The sequence below is a fragment of the Lissotriton vulgaris genome, chromosome 12 (genome assembly GCF_964263255.1).
Source record: "Lissotriton vulgaris chromosome 12, aLisVul1.2, whole genome shotgun sequence".
NCBI classification, from domain to species: domain Eukaryota; kingdom Metazoa; phylum Chordata; class Amphibia; order Caudata; family Salamandridae; genus Lissotriton; species Lissotriton vulgaris.
This window is the reverse complement of record NC_141700.1, coordinates 295190083-295205912: the sequence shown is the minus strand read 5'-3', so window position 1 is coordinate 295205912 and position 15830 is coordinate 295190083.

Here is a 15830-nt window from a genome sequence, read left to right as displayed (position 1 = left end):
AGAGCTATTAAAGCCTTTTTAATCTCCGGAGCTGAGTCGTCCCTTTTTTCCTACCTGGAAGAAAGTTTGGGTGTATATGTTTCGCCAGGAAGCAGGGCGCTGGTTGACGACCGCCCTCTCGGTCTGGAGCAACGCTGAGAGCCTTTGATTTCTGGTAGCTGAGTGAAACTACAACTCATCGCCCCACATACTTTGGGAGAGAGGAGGCAACACTGTTTGCCTGAGAAGGGGACATAGGAAGGCAAAATCATTCCAGGTACCTGTGGCGTCGTTAGGATCCATAGCCAACCAGTTGGGACCTCACATGTTGTTAGGAGATGCCTGTTCCCGTTAAGAAAGCTGGCGCTCGAGTACAAATCTACTTGAGCGGCACAAAAGGAAAGTAGGGACCACTTGCACTGTGCATGGTGCCGTTCGCAATGATTGCACAGTGCGGACAAGCATCCGGTACTGTCCAATCACTGCAATCAGCATTTTCCTATCATACTCCGCCACTCGCATAGCTCTGCGTGGTGCGGCGGAGATTTGTTTGCAGTTTGCATAGTGCCGCATAGTGCAACTCCGCAAACTCCGTCCAGGTTTAGTGCAGAGGCATTAGGCAGGAAATAAAGCAAAGATATATCAAACAATGTTGCTATCATAATACTTCATAATAAAAGCAACAGAAAATAGTGGCCAAAAATTATTACAACATGCAAAAAGTGTGCAAATTGCACACTGCACGCTTGGTTATGACAACCATTTTCAAATGGTTTAAAATATTGAAAGAAAAATAGCAATACTCCACAAGAATTTACAACAAATATAACTGTAAATTAGGAAACCCTTCCCATGAAGTACATGGTTAATAAACAATGTATGCTTTTTCATTAAAGTGTACAGAAAAGTAATGCATGGAATGTTTGAATTAATCTCATTCATTGGTAATTACTTGGGCTGCATCCCAATCCATCATTATTTTCCATACCATGCCACTTCAGTTTGGATCCAACCTTATGCAAATCACTCTTGGCTCTACTCCAATGAGAACAGGCTAAGTTCTCCCTGAACCGGAACCAAGCAACCCAGGAGTGGTTTTACCCTGGTTAGGGCTCATCAAATAGGTATAGCTTTGTTCCTGTAACACAGTGTATGTCCAGACGTGGTTTCAGTGACACTGTGCCACTGGAACAAAGCTTACCTGAATTCGAAATCTTGTGGGAATTCCCATATTGAGGAACGATGACCTTTCTGCATTTTAAATAAGGATAATCCTGCTTCTTTTGTTTGTTTTTATTTCCCACACACCAGGATTCTCAATTCATCTTCCAACCTCTCCAGATTCTGTGTATGTGACATCATCAGACATTGCCAAGGAGCACAAATAGAAACATAACAAGCAGATGGTTGCTGATAGTGTCATAAGGGCTCCATTAGTGCTGCCTAGGAAACTGAGGCTGAGAGTTCTAGATCTCTGGTGCAGTGGTCACTTTCCTTGGAGACTTGGAAGGAGGCAGTTGGAGCTGTGTTAGCTTGTGAGAGCTGCAATTTCTTTAAACACTGAAATTTATTAGTGAGCTTGAATACTACTACAACTGGTAAGGTCATTTATGTGTTAGAGTGCTTGACTGAGGGTCTTATTTAGAGGTTTGTGGATGGGATACTCAGCCAAAAGGTGACAGATACTTCTTCCCCTATGTTACAAGTGCTTTAGATTATAATACACTTGGAATTTGATGGATGGGATATCTGTGATGTTTTGAATCTAAAACATTATGTTAATTTTAAACTTAAATAGAATATAGACATTGTGCTACCTCCAAAGGCCTGTGTATTTTCAGAATCCATGCGCACTTACATAAACACACACACATACTGGGGACAAATGATGAAACTTTACGTTAAAGTTCTGTTTATGCATTAGGGGAATAGACGTGAGGTAATGTGGTTTTAAAGTTAGAGGTTTAGGGGATAATAGTTAAGATTTTGAGGTGCAGATTTAAGTGTTAAGGGTTTTGGGCATAATGTTAAGGAGTGAAAAGGTTAGGAGTTAGGGTTATGACGGTTATAGGTGCTAGGGTTTAACATTGTGAGACATACGGTATTAGGATTGACACTTTTGGGTATAGGGTTAATGGATTAGGGTAATAGAGATTAACACATTGAGTATAAGGTATAGGGTTTAAGGGTATGAGGTAAGTATTTCAGGAATCTTTTTAAGGTTATGGTGAAGAGGATTAAAATTGTGGATTTCGGATTAAAGAAACCCTGCTGTTACATTTCTTTAATAATATAGAGGAACATGTTTTACATATGAGGTATGCTGATGAGTATTTCTAGATATTATATTAATCTGCATGAAAAATATGCAGGTTTACTTTTCATAGTAACATTGCACTCAATTTATTTCAATGGAACACACATGACTTTCCAGGCATCTATTTCTCAGTAAACAATGTGAATTATCTAGGTACACAAACACATACACTCAAACACGCACCTCTTGAGTATGTAGTTTGATTGTTATCTACAATAATTCCTATGACAATCATAGATGTCTCTCCGATCCTCTTCTTTTTTAGCTTTAAACTAAGTACCCATAGAATTGTGTTCACTAAGCACCAGTTTAGATGATTTCTCATTTCAAAAAAAGTATATTATTTATGTTTGCTTGTTTAATTTTTTTGTGATTGGTTGTGCTTGCTTGTGTATTTTCAAAACATCTATAAAGGTGGTAATTGAGCTTGAAGTGTTTTAATTGTTAGGGGCTGAAGTCTGTACATATTACGATATACCTAATTTATGGAATTCTTTCATTGTCAAACATTTCCTTAGTGGTTCACAGTTGATGTTTTGAAGTGAAAACTACTTTTGTTGATTTATTGTCCTCAACATTTTACAGGCATCTCTAGTTTTTGCTTAGCTATTTTGTTTTCTGGTAAATTGTGTTTGCTGCTGCACTGTTGGGCTGGTATTGTTGTTATTAAACTCTGCTCTTCCTTCTGTCTGTTCATGTGAGCCTTGTGTTTGAGGGCTGTCAGGCTGTACACCTGTGTTATGAACTTGGGTATTGGTGAGGTATAGGAGAAAAACGTACAGGCTGTGGGGAAAAGAAGAAGGATTATTTGTGTTCTGTTCAAACACTATTTACCATCTAGAGATATCTCATATGTGTTGACATTAAGGCTGGGCTTGTCGACCTATCAATTAGAACAAGCATTTGCAATGCAATAGGTCTCGCATTAGGAAAGTTTGAGCTATTGGTATTGTAAATTACAATTTTTTTTAATTTATGTTTTGTTTTTGAAAATAGCGAAATTAATAGCTTTGTCATTTACAATGACAATAGTTATAACTTTTGCAAATGTGACACCTATAGCATTTGTAATGCAATATGTGTTGTATTTACGTGACTTACATGTGTTGATATTACAAATAACAATGGCTTTTAATTTTTTTTCAATAATTAATACTTAAACGAAAGTTATTGTACCTTATAATGGCAATAGCTTAAAATGTTGTAAATAACTTTTGTGAAGATTATGTTCAGTGCATTTTATTGTGACGAAAATCCAAGAACAGAAGTGAAATATTAACATCTTTTTGTTACAATTGTAATAAAGCTTGAAACATTGAGCGAACATATTTGAACCAGGTGTTGTTGAATGGTTGCACAGATTCATGCTGTGGTGGCGCTGAGTGATGTTGTGATGGTGAACGTGTGATGCTGTGGCGTTCAGTGATGCTGTGGTAGCGCATAGTGATGTTGTGGTGCCCATGAGTGATGCTGTGGTGGTGCGGAGTGATGCTGTATGCTATGCTATGTTTTGTTTTGCTAACCAATGTTTTGTTTTGTCATGCTATGCTATGTTTTGCTATCCTATGCTTTGATTTGTTATGCTATGCTGTGTTTTTTATGCTATGCTATGTTTAGTTTTGCTGTCCTCTGCTTTCTTTTGTTATGCTATGCTATGTTTTGTTGTGTTTTGTTATGTTTTGTTATGCTATGTTTTGTTATGCTATGCTACGTTTTGTTGTGTTTTATTATACTATGCTTTGTTTTGCTATGCTATGTTCTGTTATGCTATGTTTTGTTATGCTATGCTATGCTATGCTTTGTTATGCTATGTTTTGTTATGCTATGCTAAGCTTTGTTTTGTTATGCTATGCTATGTTGTGTTTTGTTATGCTATGCTATGTTTTGTTGCGTTTTGTTATGCTATGCTATGTTTTGCTATGCTTTGCAATGCTATGTTTTGTTATGTATGCTATGTTTTGTGGTGTTTTGTTATGCTATGTTTTGTTTTGCTAACCAATGTTTTGTTTTGTCATGCTATGCTATGTTTTGCTATCCTATGCTTTGATTTGTTATGCTATGCTGTGTTTTTTTATGCTATGCTATGTTTTGTTATGCTATGCTGTGTTTTGCTATGCAATTCTTTGTCATGCTATGCTATGTTTTGTTATGCTATGCTATGTTTTGTTGTGTTTTATTACGCTATGCTTTGTTTTGCTATGCTATGTTTCGATATACTATGCTATGCAGTTTTTTTGTGTTTGGTAAGCTATGTTTTTCTATGCTATTATATGTTTTGTTTTGCTATGCTATGCTTTGTTGTGTTTTGTTAAGCTATGCTATGTTTTGTTGTGTTTTGCTATGTTTTGTTATGCTATGTGTTGTTGTGTTTTGTTATACTATGTTTTGTTGTGTTATGCTATGTTTTGTTATGCTATGCTATGTTTTGTTTTGTTATCCTATGCTTTGTTTTGTTATGTTATGCTATGTTTAGTTTTGCTATCCTATGCTTTGTTTTGTTATGCTATGTTTAGTTTTGCTGTCCTCTGCTTTCTTTTGTTATGCTATGCTATGTTTTGTTGTGTTTTGTTATGTTTTGTTATGCTATGTTTTGTTATGCTATGCTACGTTTTGTTGTGTTTTATTATACTATGCTTTGTTTTGCTATGCTATGTTCTGTTATGCTATGTTTTGTTATGCTATGCTATGCTAAGCTTTGTTATGCTATGTTTTGTTATGCTATGCTAAGCTTTGTTTTGTTATGCTATGCTATGTTGTGTTTTTTATGCTATGCTATGTTTTGTTGCATTTTGTTATGCTATGCTATGTTTTGCTATGCTTTGCAATGCTATGTTTTGTTATGTATGCTATGTTTTGTGGGGTTTTGTTATGCTATGGAATGTTTTGTTGTGTTTTGCTATGTTTTGTTGTTATGCTATGTTTTGTTCTGCTATGTTTTGTTGTGTTTTGTTATGCTATGCTATGTTTTGTTATACTATGCTATGTTTTGTTGTGTTTTGCTATGCTATGTTTTGGTATGCTATATTTTGTTATGCTATGCTATGTTTTGTTGTGTTTTGCTATGCTATGTTTTGTTTTTCTATCCTATGATTTGTTTTGTTATGCTATGCTATGTTTTGTTATGCTGTGCTGGTGAGGGTGTGTGAAGGTGAGTGAGGGGGTGTGATGGTGGGGGTGTGTGAGGGTGAGAGTGTGTCAGGGTGAGGGTGTGAGAGGTTGAGGGTGTGTGAGTGAGGGTGTGAGGGTGATGGGGTGTGAGGGTGAGGGTGTGAGGGTGAGGGGGTGTAAGGGTGAGGGGGTGAGGTTGTGCGAGGGTGAGGGTGTGAGAGTGAGTTAGGGTTTGTGAGGGTGAGAGGGGGTGAGGTGGTGTGAGGATATGTGAGGGTGAGGGGGGTGAGGGTGTGAGGGTGAGGGGGTGTGAGGGTGAGTGAGGGTGTGTGAGGGTGAGTGAGGGTGTGTGAGGGTGTGTGCAGGTGTGTGAGGATGAGGGTGTGTGAGGGTGAGAGTGTGTGAGGGTGAGGGGCGTGAGGTGGTGTGAGGGTGAGGGGATGTGAGGGTGAGGGGGTGTGAGGGTGAGGGAGTGTGGGGGTGTAAATGTGAGTTTGAGGGTGAGGGGGAGTGAGGGTGAGGGGGTGTGAGGGTGAGGGTGTGTGTGAGGGTGAGGGGTGCGAGGGTGTGGGGTGTGAGGGTTAGGGGGTGAGGGTGAGGGGGTGAGGGTGTGGGATTGTGAGGGTGAGCATGTGGGGTTCTGAGGGTGAGGGGGTGTGAGGGTGTGAGGGTGAGGGTGTAAGGGTGAGGGGGTGTGAGGGTGACGGTGTGAGGGTGAGGGGGTGTGAGGGTGAGGAGGTGTGAGGGTGAGGGAGGGTGAGGGTAACAGGGATGAGGGTGTGTAAGGGTGTGTGAGGGTGAGGGTGTGAGGGGTGTGAGGGGGTGTGAGGGTGTCAAGGTGAGGAGGTGTGAGGGTGAGAGGGTGTGTGAGGATGAGAGGGTGAGTGAGGGAGTTTGAGGATGAGGGTCTGGGGGTGTGAGGGTGAGGGTGTGTGAGGGTGAGAGGGTGTGTGAGGCTGAGTGAAGGTGAGGGTGTGTGATGGTGAGGGGTGTGAGGGTGAGGGTGTCTGAGGGTGTGTGAGGGTGAGGGGGTGTGAGGGTGAGGGAGGGAGAGGGTGACAAGGGTTAGGGTGTGTGAGGGTGAGGGAGTGTGAGGGTGAGGGTGTGTGAGGGTGAGTGTGTATGAGGATGAGGGGGTGTGAGGGTGATAAGGGCTGTGAGGGTGTGAGGGTGAGGGGGTGTGAGGGTGAGAGGGTGTCTGAGGGTGAGAGGGTGTGTGAGGGCGAGAGGGTGAGTAAGGGTGTTTGAGGGTGTGGGTGTGAGGGTGTGTGAGGGTGAGGGGCTGTGATGGGGTGTGAGGGTGAGGGTGTGTGAGGGTGAGGGGGTGTGAGGATGTGAGGCAGGGTGAGGGGATGTGGGCGTGAGAGGGTGTGTGAGGGTGAGAGTGTGTGAGGGTTAGCATGAGGGGGTGCGAGGGTGAGGGGTGAGGGGGTGTGAGGGTGAGGGTGAGGGGGTGTGAGGGTGAGGGGGTGTTGGGGTGTGATGGGCTGAGGGTGAGAGGGTTGTGAGGGTCAGTGAGGGTGTGTGAGGGTGAGAGGGTGTGAGGGTGTGTGAAGGTGTAGGGGTGTGAGGGGGTGGGGTGAGGAGGTGTATGAGGGTGAGGGGTGAGGGTGAGGGGGTGTGAGTGTGAGGGTATGTGGGGGTGTGAGGTTTGAGGGTGAGTGAGGGTGAGAGGGTTGTGAGGGTGAGGGTGTGAGTGGGTGAGGGTGTAAGGGTGAGCGAGGGTGTGTGAGGGTGGGTCAGGGTGAGTGATGGTGTGTGAGGGTGTGAGGGTGTGTGAAGGTGTAGGGGTGTGAGAGGGGGAGGAGGTGTATGAGGGTGAGGGGGTGAGCGTGAGGGGGTGTGAGGGTGAGGGGGTGTGAGTGTGAGGGTGTCTGGTGGTGTGAGGGGTTTCAATATCTCTTGGTCTGCCTTACAACCTGCAGAAATATTACTATTTAGTGGGCTGGTAATATGAGTTCTAAATGTTAAAAGCAGCAACAGAATGAGTTGGTGATCGAACTTGCCCTCTAAGCCAGGTCACCCCAGATTTTTGCCTTCCTTCGTTGAACACAGTTATGTTGGCTTTTAGGACTTTGTGCACATTGCTCCTGATAATCACTGGTAAACTGATTGTGCTTTCCCTTTAAAACAGAGTAAAATTGGCCTACACCTGACTGGTACATTTAATTTACTTGTAAAACCCTAGTACATGGTACTAAATGTACCCACTGCCTGTAAATTAAATGCTACTAGTGGGCTGTAGCACTCATTGTGCCCCCCTCTCCCCCACTAAGGTAGCACTGCAAAACATATCTTACTTTTGCCACTAAATCTGTAGTACAGTTTTTAACTAAACTGTCATTTCAACCAGGCACAACATGCCTTTTGCTAGGCCTAAGCATTCTTGTTTAATACTTATAAGTCACCCCTAAGGCAAGCCCTAATAGCTCATAGGGCAGGGTGCAGTGTATTTAACATGTAGCAATGGTTTACTTCAGTTTTACATGCCCTGATAATGAAAATATCTTAAAGGCATGATTCATTGTCACCCTGGACAGTTTTGAGCCAAATATAGGAAAGAGTGAAATTTAGACAAATGGGACGTCCCTCACCTGCAGACTGGCACTGAAAATAAAAGTGGTACCTTCAAAACCTCTCAACAGAACACTCCTTGACCTGTGTAAGATTAGGAAGAAGAACTGTCCTGCCATTTGAAGATGGAAGATTGGACCTGCTTGACTTGGACTCAGGCTCCATGGAAGTGACTCCAAGAGTCAGTTGACTGACCTCCTGTTTGAGCTAAAGGGACAAGGCATGCTTCCAGGAGCCTCCCTGCAACTGCAAAGCTGACCAGCACCAACTGGGCCTGCCTGAGCCCTGCTGCCGGCCTCTGCTGGAGTGAACTCTGATCCCCAGTAGGTGCCCATCCAAGTCATGGACCCTTGGCTAGCATTAGAGTGTTCCCTTCTTGTCTGAAACCGCAAGTCCTGAGTCCCAGGTGAAGATTCTGAAGTGTTTGGCCACTGTGCGACTGCGAATGGACTCCTCATGTCACCCGACAACCATCTGCAATGCCTTCCAGCGTGATTCTCCTGCGACGACCTGCTCTTCATGTCCGCTCCTAGATCCAGCACCACGCAAACAAATGATGGATGGACTGCTGAATGAATCAAACATTGATACCCAATCAAGAGATCTAGGTTAAATTTATAGATATTTTGCTCCCAATGCCATCCCAGTTTAGACACAGTCATATGCAAAACAGTCTTGACCCTGCTTATCATGGGAACAGTCTAGACCAAACTGAAAAGCCAGGCCATCCTTGGACCAGACACAAGCATCCTAGGACCGATTTTGGAGTATCACCCCTCATCAGCCATGCTAGCTTCAATCCAGTGCGACAGTGAGCAAGGGACCCATGTCTGGGCATACCCGTCCCACTTAGGGTGAAAAGTGTTATGCAAACAAATGATGGCTGGAATGCTGAATTAATCAAACATTCAGCCCCATTCAAGAGATCTGGGTTAAATCCATTGTTCCTTTTCTCACCATGCCACCCCAGCTTAGACCCAACCATATACAAATCAGTCTTGATGCTGCTCCTCATGGAAACAGTCCAGCCCGAACTGTCAAGCAAGGCCTTCTCTGGACCAGAAGCAAGCATCCTAGGACCGGTTTCGGGGTATCACCCCTCATCAGCCAAGCTAGCTTGAATCCAGTGGCACAGTCAGCAAGGAACACACATCTGAGCGTACTCATCCAACTTAACGTGAAAAGTTCAGAGCAAACAATTGATGGACGGAATGCTGAATGAATCAAATGTTGACCCCCAGTCAAGTGATCTGGGTTATAGCCATCGTTATTGTGCTCACTATGTCATCCCAGTTTAGACCAAGCCAACTGCAAAACAGCCTTGAACCTGCGTCTCATGGTAACAGTCTAGACCAAACTGAAAAGCCAGGCCATACTTGGACCAGACACAAGCATCCTAGGACCAATTTCGGAGTATCACCTCTCATCAGCCATGGTAGCTTCAATCCAGTGCGACAGTGAGCAAGGGACCCATGCCTGGGCATATCCGTTTCACTTAGGGTGAAAAGTGCTATGCAAACAAATGATGGAAGGAATGCTAAATGAACCAAACATTCATCCCCAGTTAAGAAATGTGGGTTAAAGCCATTGCCCTTTTGCTCTCCATGCCATGCCAGTTTAGATCCAGCCATATACAAATCAGTGTTGATCCTGCTTCTCATGGGAACGGTCCAGCCTGTATTGTCAAGCAAGGCCTTCCTTGGACCAGAAAAAAGTATCATAGGGCCAATTTCAGAGCATCACCCGTCATCAGCTAGGCTCGCTTAAATACAGTGGCACAGTCAGTAAAGGACACACATCTAGGCTTACTCATCCCACTTACGGCAAAAGTGCTCAGCAAACAAATGATGGACGGAGAGCTGAATGAATCAAACATTCACTCCCAGTCAAGATAACCAGCATCAGCACAGTAGACTGCAATGACTGCCAAAGAGAAGCTCTAGCAACATCAATAGATTTGGGATTTGTCTTGCGTTGTGTTACCACTTTATTACTTTTTTTTGCTGCCTGTGCCCTTCTCTTCCCCCTTTTTCTTGTTTCCTCCTTTTTCCCCTCCCTCCTTCTTTCCTCCGTGTAAGCACAGGTTTACTTAGTGACTTTTGTGGTTAACCAGACAAGGATTATGTTTATTACTTGAGTGGTGCTTCCACCCCTCTCACTCAGTTTCTAACGCTTGGTCAGTTTAAATTAATTGTTTATGAATGAAGCCAAAGCAGAGTTATCAGTACATGCCTGGAAGGTCTCTCAGGTGCAAGGAATTGTTTTAAATGAGCCCACATGGATGACCTCAGAATGGGGCAGTGACGCAGGGTTTTCAATTATCTCTATCCAGACCTTTTCAAATGATTGTCGCTAATGGTGCTTAAATCAGACATTTTAACATAACACTCTTAGGCTAAACAAGACCATAGGAATTTCATGTGCACCTTGCAAAAAAAAGTTATTGCATCAAAATGCCATCATCAATTGGATATTTTCCCCAAAATAATTTAGCCATAAAGGACACTTTACAGTTATTCAAATTTAAGTTGAACCACAAAGGGCCATCACCCTTTACATGTTGTTTTGTTCCTATTAGCGGAATATTATTTATAGTGAAATTATCTGTTTAACCCACTAATACATTTTGAAGCTGATTATTGAATTAGATCTCTTGCAATTTCTCATGCATCAACTAAACATTTCGGACTAGTGATCATTTAACACAACTGCCATGTTTTGCACGCAGCGGTCCTAGGTAGCATCAAATAGATGATGAGATGGAAGCTTGAGTTGTCTATGATCAGGACTGGACTGAGAACCAAAACAAGACAAAGTGCTTGGCGGACCGCCTGGGGGGTTAGGGGTGCGACCGACCTGTTTGCCAGTGCAGGTTTCGGACGATTTTGTTACAGGGTCCAATATTATAGCTGTGCTGCAAAAACGGCCCTGTAACAAAAACAACACCCCACAGGCCAAAAACCATCGCTCACACTGGTGGCCCACCGGGGAAAAACCTAGTGCCCGCTACGCCCAGTCTGGCCATGTCTGTGGTGCATCTCAGAACCCTGAGGCAAAAGCCATTGCCTTACTCACTGATAAGCCTGGTATTTTGCCTCCCACCACACCTCTCTTTAAATCTTTCTCCTGCCAAAATATAAAAACATTATTCCTGACCTCTGGCTACCCTACCACATTTCTCTCTAGAGCTTTCATTTCCTTCCTTGCTCCAAGTTGTGCTCTCTGCTCTTCATCCAATGCTGACAGGCTCTCTGAGAGCCATGGCAGGATAACCTGGAACTGATTTATCAGTTTGCAACAATATGAAACAACTTTTTTCTCCCAGTTTTTCTGTCATAGCAATAACAGGATTTGGAATTCGGTATTCATGCTAATGGCTCTCCCTTATAGTCATACATAGCAAAATATAAATGGCTGGTGAACAAGTCACATAACAGACTAGATATTTCACAGAGTCAGGTCAGCGGTAAAATGTTTGAGTCTGGTGCGCAAGGCACAAACATATATTTATAAAGTTTTGTATAGCGCCAAAGTGACCCTTACGGGTATCAGAGCGCTTCACAATTTTGGGTAAGAGGGATACAGTATTGGGAGGCAAAATAATCATTACATAATTATGCAAGACACGTGCAGGACTCCTGTAGATGTTGGAACTCATCACATATGGGTACAGTAATGGGTGTGGAACATTCAAACATATGTATGTACAGTGCATGTTAACGATGTTGTTCACAATGTGTGGGAGTAGCTTCTGAATGTAAGTCTGAATATCTTTTCCCACTCACGCAAGACCTTGAATCCTAATGTTGCAGCAGGGGAACATCCTTTACAACGCATCTTTTACAACGCACTACCATTACGATGCAACTTTTACAACGCAAGTTATTACAACGCATTGCGCTGGGGGGCGCTCTAGGATAGGGAATAGTTTAATTACTATCCAACACCTTCCCTACTATCCATGGGGACTGGAGTTGGAATAGTAAATTAAACTATTCACTATCCAGGGCCCCGCAACGCAAGTCGTTGTAACGACTTGCGTTGTAAAACCTGCGTCGTAATGGCATGCGTTGTAAAAGCATGCGTTGAAGCGTCATACATCCGTTGCAGCAAGATGGGCTTTCCAGATCCCCTTGCTCTAAAGCTTTTTACCCTTTGATAACACTCCAGATTGTGCCGACTTCATCATTTATTGGTTAAAGAAACTTTTGGAGGAACTCGTGTGATATTTGACTTATATGATTGATTATCCAGCCAACAGTTGTTAGCCCAGCTGTTTAGTTTGTTGCCCACTACTAAGTTTGATTTTATCCGCGTTAAGCACCGGATAGGAAACAGACTCAAAAGAAGCCAAAAGGCCTAAAAGAATCAGGAATGCAACAGATGGAGGGCATCCAACAGGGACGTCAAGACTTAATCAGAGGAGTGCATTGGTCTAAAACCTGATTGTTGCAGGCTGAGCAATTATTTTCCAAATAACTTGATAACTGATTATTAGCCAGGCTTTGCATCAGTTTGGTGGCAAAGATAAAAATTATACAGGTCGGTGATTGACGTCAACTTTAATTATGCTCCAAAGGCAGCAATATTTTCCCACCCATTAGGTACCTGGCCTGATACATTAATTCTGTAAGTTTAATTCAAATAATTTCACAAACTGTGTGAATGATCTTCATCTTTCAGATATCCCGAAGAGATCATGATAATATCTCTTTCAGCTTCTCAATTAGCTCTTCCTATTTTATAGGCTTAAAACGCATAAAAGTGCAACCTCCACCCTCCAACCCACCCTCCACACTGCAACTCCACACTCCAACTCCACCTTCCAACTCCACCCTCCACCCTCCAACTCCAACTCCAACTCCACCCTCCAACTCCACCCGCCAACTCCAACTCCACCCTCCGACTCCAACTGCACCCTCCAACTCCACCCTCCAACTCCACCCTCCAACTTCACCCTCCAACTCCAACTCCACCCTCCAACTCCAACCTCCACCCTCCAACCCACCCTCCACCCTCCAACTCCACCCTCCAAATCCACCCTCCAACTCCACCCTCCATCACTCAGGAACACCACCACATCCCTCAGGGACACCACCACATCACTCAGGGGCACCACCACATCACTCAGGGGCACCACCACATCACTCAGGAACACCAACACATCACTCAGGGACACCACCACATCACTCAGGAACACCACGACATCATTCAGGGACACCACCACATCACTCGAGGACACCACCACATCACTCAGGGTCACCACCACATCACTCTGGGAATACCACCACATCACTCTGGGAATACCACCACATCACTCAGGAACACCACCACATCACTCAAGGACACTACCACATCACTCTGGGACAACACCACATCACTCGGGGACACCACCACATCACTCAGGGACACCACCACATCACTCTGGGACACCACCAATTCACTCTGGGACACCACCACATCACTCTAATACACCACCACTTCACTCAGCCCAACCACATCATCACTCAGCACCACCAATTCACTCTGGGACACCACCACATCACTCTAATACACCACCACTTCACTCAACCCAACCACATCATCACTCAGCACCACAACAGCACTGTCCTTGCTTGCTACCAACAAGCATTGCCATAGCCAATAGGACCCTCCAACTCCAACTGCACCCTCCAACTCCAACTCCACTCTCGAACTCCACCCTCCAACTCCAACTCCAACTCCACCCTCCAAATCCACCCTCCAACTCCACCCTCCATCTCCAACTCCACCCTCCAACTCCACCCTCCAACTCCAACTCCACCCTCCAACTCCAACTCCACCCTCCAACTCCACCCTCCAACTCCAACTCATTGAACTCTCACAATACGTCTGTCCTCACATCCAGTTCAAAGATATACACACACACAAATAACCCATAGAGGGGCACTGGGTGGCCTGCATTCATAAAATATCACTGTCACCTAAGCATGGGCGGAAAATCCGTTCCGCTCGCGGATTTTGCGGATTTTCGGTAAATTCGCAATCCGCGAACGCTCGCGAATTTACTGAAAATCCGCAAATTCGCACGCAGCGGATTTTTTTTTCTTGGTGATACAATTTTGCGGCGTGCGGTGTAAGTTCGCAATTGCGAACATGTAAGTGCGGCGGGCAGCAACAATCTCGCACTCGCGAAATTACAAAATTTGCAATTCTGCACAAGAAATCCACTAGCAAGCAGCATAGACCTTCTGAAAATGATGATTTTTATCAGAATAACTCCTCAGGTTGACATTTGCCAGCCCTTTTTTGGATTTGAGGCCTTTTGACTTTCTTTGGATCACTTTTGGATTAGAAATAAACTTTCACAAGTAAGTTTGTTGGCATTACATTTGCTGTTCTGCAGAAAAACGAGTTTTGCTAAACTGAAAGCACTCAGCAGCAGGTGCAAAAGTTCAAATTCATAATTAGTAACCATTCCCTGTAGTGCTTCCTGACTGGGGCCCCTCCAGAGTTCAGTTGCTAGTTGCAACAATTGTATGACCCTGCTCTGACCCTCACAGCCGGATCATAGAATAGCTACAAGTAGGCCACAAAGGTCCTGGAAAAAAAATTGCACTGCAACAGAAAGCAAATTACAGATAAGGAAGCAGGTGCAGACTGGAATTTTAAAACAGTGACACATTAATAAATCAACCCCAAATTAATTCATGTAAGTTGAAGCAGGACAGGTGTGCTTGCTTTTTCCCCCCATAATCTACAGTGATGATGAACCAGAGGGTGGCATTGATGTACCAGAGGGTGGCATGGGTGAAACAGAGGGTGGCAGTGGTGAAACAGAGGGTGCTGGGAACCTGTGATGATGAACCAGACGTAGAAACAACATAATCGCGACCGTTGCGAGCCGACATGTACATTCGCAATTGAGAACTGGTACAAAACCCTTGCGAACTGGCAGAAATCCTTGCGAACACAAAAAAAAAAAATCCGCGAGAATTCGCGGATTTTGCGGATTGCGAGTTCGCAAATCCGCAAATTCGCGAACGCCAGATTCGCAAAATTCGCCCATGCTTACTCTCACCCACACATCCATTCTGCGAACAGGAGGAGTGTAATGCTCCCCTACAAGTCTCTTATGCCAACTACAATCCCTCCAAGAGATCTGCCCATTCCTTATTTTGATTCATCTACATACTTACTCCAGTAACTTATAAATTAGTTGATTAGGTAATTTTAAAGGCTTTTTGAACAGCCTAGGTGCCAGCTTGAGCTGTTCTTACCATCTATTTCCTTCATACTTATACAATTAACTTGCAACTTGAAAAGCAACCAAAAATATGTTTAAACAATGACGCTGTAGTAGACAGAGAATAGTTGTGTCACAAGCAGGTGATCTTTTAGGGCATTATTCTCATATAGCAAAATGAAGCTGATTCCATGTAACAAAAGCACTTTCGATAGTTAAAAATCATTTACAAGGTTCCATAGGGCCAACATGTTTCATCCGAAGTCTAGACAATTTTTTAGTAGTCACTTATAGAAAGGAAGTGTGACTTGATGAAAATGTGAATCCCCACAGTTTCTGATATAGGCCAATCCTTTTATGAAAACAGTAACTTAAGGTCTGGGTTTTAGGGATGAGAAGTGAGGAATTCTTTTGTACAGCACATTGCAGTGAAGGTGTTTTCTCATTCTCTTTGGTGAAATGATATTGAAATATTTTGATATTTGGGGATTTAGTATAACGACAGCATCGGTGAGAGTCAAGTTTTCTTTTCTCCTCTCGCCTCCCCTGAACTGAACCCTGGATATAGAGATAATGTTCTTTCTCTTATTATCCCTTTTAGACATCAAAAATTATTCATGTTAAAAA